This window comes from Eschscholzia californica, unplaced genomic scaffold, assembly GCF_041429995.1.
Source record: "Eschscholzia californica isolate CP2 unplaced genomic scaffold, dmEscCali1.0.p SCAF_6, whole genome shotgun sequence".
Taxonomy (NCBI): domain Eukaryota; kingdom Viridiplantae; phylum Streptophyta; class Magnoliopsida; order Ranunculales; family Papaveraceae; genus Eschscholzia; species Eschscholzia californica.
In genome coordinates, this window is record NW_028238483.1 from 20,318,041 (window position 1) to 20,326,683 (window position 8,643).

Genomic DNA, 8,643 nt, shown 5'->3' on the forward strand with positions numbered 1-8,643 from the left:
GGGCCCCTGGTCGTTGCCTTTGTACCAGGACTATCCAAAAACCGAATGAGAAGAGAGAAGAAGAACAGGACCTATCTACTTCTCAAGAAAAGATGATCCCCAAAGATGAGATGAATTCTGATAATGAAGCTTTACTTTTTATACTCAAATCACTGGATTCTCTCTCTAAAATCTCAATCCAAATATATTCAACTCTCAATCGAATCTCTCTTTAGAATTTTGTTTCCATCATTCAGCCGAGAAGGTGAAGAACAATATACTATGAAATCTCCTTAGTAATATCCAGCAATCTCTTTCCTTCCTTCTTTACGAGTTTCAGAAAGTAGAGATGACAGAAAGAGAAATTTTTCATGTCAATTTCCAGCTCTAGATTTCCTCTTGCTCTTTCTATCTTCAGCTCTCTTTTCGTTTCTGCTTCAATTTCCAAAATTCAGATCTCTCTCGATCTTGTAATCTTTCTGTTTTCATATAATCTTCTTCTCAATTGAAATATCCAGCTTTCTCCATCACTGTAAATGACAAGTCTATCACAATCTTCCCTCTTTAGAAAATATCCTTCACCTCTTGCGATCACTCCTGTTTATTGAAGAAGAAGAAGAAGAGGAAGAAAATCCAATCAAATCCCCTTCCTTCCATTCTCTATAAAAATCTAATCTAAAAAACACCTCTCCCTCTCTCTAACCTTCACGGTTCATTTCTTTCTTTCCCTATCTTTTTAATTTAAAAAAAAGACCATGAATAGAAAAATAAATTTTGGAAACCAATTAGGTTAGGACGTGTGGTCATGAGGAGTTGACACCGTGCATCGCGAGTCAGTTAAGGAGATAAAACACCCGTTTGATCCAAGTGGTCTTGTTTTAAATCTGTCGGATCTTCGCGGTTGTACCGAAGTCTGGATGGGTGTGAGTAACATATCATGTTTCCCGAAGACTCCAAAGTGCCTTCTCAAAAATCCCGACATCATACCTCTTGCGCCCACAATCGTCCAGTCTGTGCCTCGTGTATCAGGAAGATGGTAGGCATAGCAATAGTAGAAGATGAGTAAAGAATAGCAGCCATTGTCTGCTGTTGAGTAAAGACTCGTTGAAAGGACTGTGTAGCAGCTGCAAATTGGGCACTTGTAGATCCAACTCCTACATGATTGGTTGACTGGATGATCCTCCTACTTCTGTGTTGTTAGGAGGTGGTCGTATGTTTTTCGTAGCCTTTCTTCTAGACCCTCCTGGAACAACCAATTCGGTAATTCTCTCTTGCAATAACATGTTCTCTGCTCGAACAGAGGTGTTTACCTCCTCCAAAGCCTTCAATCTTTCAGCAGTACTTTCCTCCATTTGGGTAATAAGAACAGCGAGTTGTGATGAGAAATTCACAGAGGTATTCGTCATGTCTCCTTCCATCGCGTGTCTTTTCGGTTGTTAGTACCTGGTCCCCTCCTTCTAGCACCAAATTGTAGCCGGTATAAAGTCTACAAGACGGAAAGTCTAACAGTCAACGGGTTGACGGTCAGAAGTCTTATCGGGTCAGGTCGAATGCTGCGGGCATGGGCTACGTGTCGAAAGGACCTGCAAACAAAAAGAAACAAAAAGATCGTGAAGCCTCTAGGATATCGGATGGTGCCGGTCTAAGAGGGCTCTGACGGGCAAGCCAAATACTTAGTCAAACAAGATAAGAAAGTTAAAGCAAGCGATAAAGGGGTAACATTCGTCAGAGTACTTAGGTGCTTTGACTCGTAAAGTTGTCAGAACAGATCTCCACGGTAAAGATACACTTATTGTAAGTTCAGGAGCATCAAGGATGCGGATGAAGCAGTAAGGGTCTGGCTGTAAGTAATCCTCGCAGTAGCCTCCTAAACGTAAGTGAGTCTTGCAGTAATGTTCTGATCGTAAATAAATCAAGCAGTAAGGGTCCGGCAGTAAGTAAACAGATCAAGCAGTAAGAGTCAGGTTGTAGAATGGTGGTGCGATAAGATGGTGGTCGTATGTGGATGGTGTTGATGCGTCTAGCTTGTTGCTACTAGATTTTAGGTTGTCAAGCTCTTGTCTCCTAACTTCTAAGACGAAAAGTTCGAGACTTTGGAAAAGTGGGAAGCTCTTGCGAGATGAGTATCATAGAGTAAGTTAGAGAGAAGAAGATGAACTGCTTGAGTACTACTGTCGAATGTTGGATTCCCTAGTTTGTATGTTGTCTTCTCTTTTTATAGTGTTAAAGAGAAGGTCGACTTGATTACGACAAGTTGGTAACGGAGGTATTTATTCTGTAACGTTGCTCGTGGGAGGTAATCAAGGGATACGGATTAGGGATTTGATCTGATCATATGACGTGTCGACAACACAAACGATCTGGCGGAGTGATTAGCAGATACGCGCTGGAGTATCTTAGGGGACGGCTACGATGTTATCGCGTGTGTGCAATAAGCTACTGTTTGGTAACATATATATTTGAGACCCGTGTTGCCAGTGATTTTGTTGATCACAAGATAACTCTCTAGCCGTAGGTACCTCAGAACTTGTAGGTGGTTATCGTGTGACACCTGTCACGTATGACTTATATCGAGGCAGGTATGGATTTGGCGGCTAAGCGTGTGGGCTTTGTTTAGGCCATCACTAGACCTTGTTATGGGCCTTACTATTGACACCCCACCTATTGTCGTGCCTCGCGGATTTTATCCTTACGAAGCGATTGTATTATTATTTTACCGGCACCTCGTTGGACGAATGCATGTTTGCCCATACAGTTATAAACGACAGTATAGAACAGAAACTTTGATCTCTTTCCTTAAGACAATAACCAACCATGTTTATTGTTCCAACAGTATAGGCGATTTGTCTCCTAGGATACAACGGATTATAATTTCAGATCGGAGGTACTTTGATCTGAAAATATTTTGACCATCAATAAGTATTGAAGAACTCTTAAATGCTTTAAACTCTGTTGATTCGAAGTAGTTATAGAAGTCTGATTTCATGGCTTATTTATAGGTGAGAGGTGATTGTTAACAAACAGTCACATTTGGAGGAAACATTCACATTTGTTTTAAAGGGCGGAGGGACTGACCCACAAGTTTAATTTGGTTCGTTGGATCATAGTTGATCACAACGGTCAGATCTAGATTTAATCTTGTCTGTCGGATTGCCTCTGGTATGAAACAAAAATATCCTACGCTCCTAGCGACAATGCGTACTTTCGAAATGCAAAGTGTGTGCGGGCACCTTTAATGCGCCTTAAACGCATATTCACCCACCCCTCGCTCTTGTGCAGTTTGCGTGGTGCAGACAACACAAAGCCTTGGACCATTGTTTCGTTCATACTCTAGTATGATTGAACAAATTAATGGATGTGGGACTTTCCTTAAATATTTCACATGTTCCCATACTTAAACCCAAACTTCGAAAATTAATATTGTATTCATACGGAATCGGTTTTTTGAGCAAACCAAAGCTTGAAATTCAAGCCCTCAAAGACACGAGCGCAACGGTATGTTCCTTGAGCTGTTTCGACAATTGAAACCTAGTCAAAAGTGTAAAGAAACGTTTCTTTTGCGTTATCGAAATCCAACATATCCAAGAAAATTGGGGAAAAAGGAAGTACAAATTGAAGTGAGAGATTGAGCCGAGAGAGTTGGGCAGAAAATTGAGGAAGTTTGAGAGATGGTTAAGAAAGAAGATAGGCTTGGGTGAAGAAAAAGGGCATTTTTGTCTTGATTTACAGGCCCATTTCGCACACTTGAAACCACGTTTTCCGCCCACGCGGGTGTGTGTCTCAGTCGTTTCATAAAAACGGGGGTATAGTCATGATATTGATATAAGAGTAAACCATTATAGATTATAGATTAAAAAGAATAAAGGATTTATTAATGATTAAGATAAGAAATCATGTGTTATCTTACACAATTTAGTAAGGAGACAAGATGAGAATTTTGAACGATTCTAAGGTTTTCATTAATAATATAACACATCATTAAACTCAATTTACAAACTATATTATCTAATTATTGGTACTAAACCCCCATTTGTATTTCAAATTATATTAGAATTATAAAAAACCATATCTAGCTAGTTCTTGATTCTTACCTGCAATCATAGTTCAAATCTAGTTTCAGAAGGAAAAGATGACGAGCCTCTTGAAGCTTGAACAGATGAAGAAGAGAGAGAAAGGTCTGAGCTTGCAATAGTAGTGACAACCTCACTAACATTTGTGCCGCCGTTTCGATTAACAAAACCTTCTGTGGATCCATTTGGAACTGGTGGTCTCTCAATAGGACTAACCCCTTCTAACATTTGTACTACTTTTCCCATTTTTGGTCTATGGATTGGTTGCTCTTGAATGCACCAAAAACTTGTTTGAATTGCCCTAAGCACTTGCTCCATATCTGTCTCTTGCTTTGCTAGTCTTTTATCAACAATGTTATGAAGATTTCCACTCTCAAACTCCTCATAAGCCCATACCGAAGATTTCTTCCAACTTGTTTCTTCTGAAACTTCGAAATTTCTTCGCCCCATTACCATTTCTAACAAGACCATTCCATAACTATAAACGTCTGATTTCGGTGTTATTGCAAGATTAGCTACCCATTCTGGAGCTAAGTATCCTCTTGTTCCTCTCAGACTAGTCAAGGTTTTATGCCAATGATGTAGATGTTTTGGGTTTATGAGTTTTGAGAGGCCAAAATCCGATACGCGGGCGTTATAATTCTCATCCAAAAGTATGTTTTCGGGTTTTATATCACAATGTATGATACATTCTCGACACTCTTCGTGTAAGTAGGTTATTCCTTTCGCTGTTCCAAGTGCTACTCTAAACCTAGTTTCCCAATTCAATAACTTCCTTGAACTTTCTTCTGCAGTGAAAATGAAATTATCCAACGACCCGTTTTTCATGAACTCATAAACCACCAACCTATGTCGACCGAGAGAACAAAACCCTACTAACCTCATCAAATTCAAATGGTGAGTACTACTAATAATTGATACTTCCATTCTGAACTGTTTTTCTCCTTGTTCAATCCCTTCAAGTTGCTTCACTGCAACTACTGTCCTATTAGGAAGAACACCTCGGTAGACCGAACCAAAACCTCCTGACCCTATCTTCTCTGTGAATCCCTTAGTCGAACGTTCGAGTTCTTTGTACGTAAATTGAATTGGAGCCACAGATGCATACTCTACTAACGCGTATTGCCTTGATAATCCAACATAGTTTCGGTCGTTTCTGTAGTACCATAACCAGATAACACCACCCATCAAAACCAAACATAGAAGAGTAATTAAAACAACATAAACAATCACCCATCTGTGTAAGGTAAACCTTTTACCACTTGGTACCATATTTGGATCAAATAATGGTGGATTAAGGATAATCGGTCCACAAACCTTGATATAAGAAGTGCTACGGAGGGCAGGAGAGTGATAACCACTAATGATTTTCGATCTTTTCATGTAACAAAGCCCCGTACCATCGGCTAGAGAAGTCGATGCAGTACAAGTATCATCGGGAAGACAATTTGTTTTGCACGCTAATATCCCGGAGGCCGTGCCCGTGATAGACTGAGAAGTTAACTCAGGTTGGTAAGTAAGAAATTTAGTATTGTCTAATTCTAACATAACTTTTTCACTAGGACAATTTTCGATTTCGACTTTCCTTTTACACCCTTTTCTACTATCATTTTGATCAAAGTAGTCGAAATTTCGAGATGGGCAAATACAAATAGGTTTTGATTCATTATAACTACAAATACCCATATTACCACACCATCCATAAACAAGACATTGATCTTGAACAGCTGCCCATCTCTCAAATAAATTTCCATTATCAAAACTGTAAATTCTCAAGTTTCCATCAGAATCAAGTTTTAGAAACCTAAAAGTATCATTTCCTTCTCCATAATCACTACTAAAAGCCAAATTAATAGGATTAGATAGATTAAAATCGTTAAGTTGGAGAACTCCAGTGGGTGAAAGGGTTAAATATGGGGAAATTAAGTTGGAATTGATTGTAGAATTTAGACCTAAATTCCAGTAAGTGGTGTTTTCATTCCATTTAAGAGTAACATTACCAGAACTGAGAAGATTAAAAGAGTAAAACCCAGATTTTAGGGTTTTAGATGTTGTGAAATTCTGGGTAGGTAAGATTGTATCAGTTGGATTATCAAAACTAGACCAAACAGTAGTTGAACCATTTTTTAGGGCTAAATTACCTGAATCATCTAGGTTTGCTACAGTAACGCCGAGATTTGAGGTATTTGATTGCCAAATAATAACATCTGAACCGTTGATTAAACAAAGATTACCATTGGGGAGGAACTCAAATCGTGAATTTGAATCAACAGTGGCTAAATCACCACCAGCTTTCCAAATTGGGATATTTGAGAAGGAAATGGCGAGGGAGAAAGATGAATCAATGGGGATGAAAGAAAGAGAAAATGAGTTTTTGGGAGATTTCCAAGGGTTTAGGGTTGTGGGTAGGAGAGTAGAACCGATTTTGATTTCTGCAGAAGAAATTGTGGAGAGAAGGGAGTAGAGAAAGAAGATTAAGAATGAAGATGAAGGGATTATCATCTCTTCTCTCTCTCTATCTCTATCTCTATCTCTCTTTGGTTTATGTAACTCTGTTTCTCTCACTTTCTCTCTCTAAAACATTAAAGCGGGAAAGAGCAAGTAGGTGGAGAGTGAGAAAAGTTGGGGTCTAGGATCCAACTAACTTTTGATTTTTCTAATTTGGAACAACTATTTTCATTTGGCCCCCCAAAATTGTCCAAATAATTTTTTTTAGCCTCCTTGGTTAGTCGTCATGTTAACTACAAGTTAATTTTCTCAATTTATTCCAACAGTACCCTTTATATTTTTTCTTAACTTTTTAAAGTTAACAATTTCTTCTTCTTCCTCTTTTGAATCTCCTCAATGGAGATAATAAAGGAAATTCGACCGTTAAAGTTGCCTCCTTCAATCGTTATTTGAAAATGGACCAAAAGATAATTTTTTATTTAGCTGGACTGTTGTCAATTTTAAGCCCTTTAAATTTGGTGCTCACAATTAGAGTTGAAACAAATTTAAGAATTGTTAAAGATTCTTAAGCATTAATTATAGTCTCATTAATGATGTGAAGAAGCGAGTTTCAAAGATAACCTACAAGATATTTGTAAATAAATAAATAAAATAAAAAACAGAACATTAACATTTGTATAAAATTTGTTAAAATTTTTAAATCTACCTTTCCTCCAAGGCCCTTGGGCAAATAGTCCAAAATAAAAAATAACTTGAGTTTAAGATCGAAACTTAATATAAAATAGGTACAAAATCCAATTTTTTTATAATACTTATTCTTGTCTCGTACTATTATACAAATGTATCGCTAATGTGTTTATTGTTTTGTTAATATGTAGATATGTGAAGAATAGATTTGTTTTGTACGTAACACAAATCAAATTGCGTGAACTTCAACACTAATTTCTAGTTTGATTTCGAAGATATTTCAAACATTGACCATAAGAGTTGAGATCTAATTATGTTTCTAGAGAGAGAAACAAAGAAGAAACAGAGAAGAAGAAGAGATTGGTTGTGTTAAGAGGTTTAATTGGGTGTAATCTGGGTCGTTGATTTAAATGGCACAAATTTGTGCGAAGTGTCTTGGGGTGTAATCTGGCTTATACCAATTTCTCTCTATTTACGTGTGTGTCCACGTCACATTTTTGTAAAAGTTCTTGTCAAACTTGCAGGGAAAGTAGCATTACCGTTTGTTTAATGCAATAAGATAACGATGTCCTTCAAAAATAATTTTTTTAGCGACTCACCAAAAATACTTTATACAAAAATGATTTGTTTGGTAAATTTTAAATATTATAATTTTTTTGGACTTTTGACCTATTTTGTGTTAACAGAGGACTTATTGGACTAGTAGGTCCATATTTTGGACCTTCCACGAATACTTCCTATCACACTCTTTCTCACTCTAAACAATTTTCCTTCTAGAACATAATTCAAAATCCTTAATAGATTGTTTCATGGGATCTTTTGGTCTATGTAGGACAATTTTCACACTCGTCTTACGTTTGTTTTGTTTTTTTGGAGGTAATCATATACTTCGTTTATTCAAAAAATGACTAAATTGATACACTTTAAAAGCGATAACTGGTAAGGAGAACACGGTTGAATTACTTAAACTATCGACCTAAAAACTGTAAATGTATATGGTCTCAAGGGTATGTTTGGTACTTCTTGTTAGTGTGAGGGTCATCAAATATTGTAATTTACCTTTCCTTTCTTCCTTATAAATAGAATGGCTGCCCTACCTTGAGGGCAACCTTGATTTCTATCACTAACATGGTATCAGAGCCATCTTTCTCTTAAAAAGTTTTTTGGTTTTGTGCTTTCTCCTCTTCTTCCTGTTATTCTTCTTCTTCTTCTTCTTGTTTACTGTTACATTCATGGCTGACTCTACTATCAATACCTCTTCTCCTTCTGGAAACTCTTCCTTGCCTCCCTCAACCACCACTATTTCCACCCTACCTTCCCTCACTAACATAGCTAATCTTGTTTCCATCAGATTGGACAACACAAAGTACCTTCTCTGGAAGAGTCAGCTTCTTCCCATTTTACATTCTCAATACCTTTACAAATTTGTTAATGGCTCATATCCTCCTCCTCATGAGTT

General features: G+C 37.5%; 1 pseudogene across 1 annotated transcript; it reads right to left on the reverse strand.

The window, feature by feature from the left end:
- Positions 1-3,829: 3,829 nt before the first annotated feature.
- LOC147532314 (G-type lectin S-receptor-like serine/threonine-protein kinase At1g34300 pseudogene) lies at positions 3,830-6,642 on the reverse strand (annotated as a pseudogene). The gene has a single exon (XR_015227972.1). The product of XR_015227972.1 is annotated as a G-type lectin S-receptor-like serine/threonine-protein kinase At1g34300 pseudogene (transcript).
- Between the last annotated feature and the right edge of the window lie 2,001 nt (positions 6,643-8,643).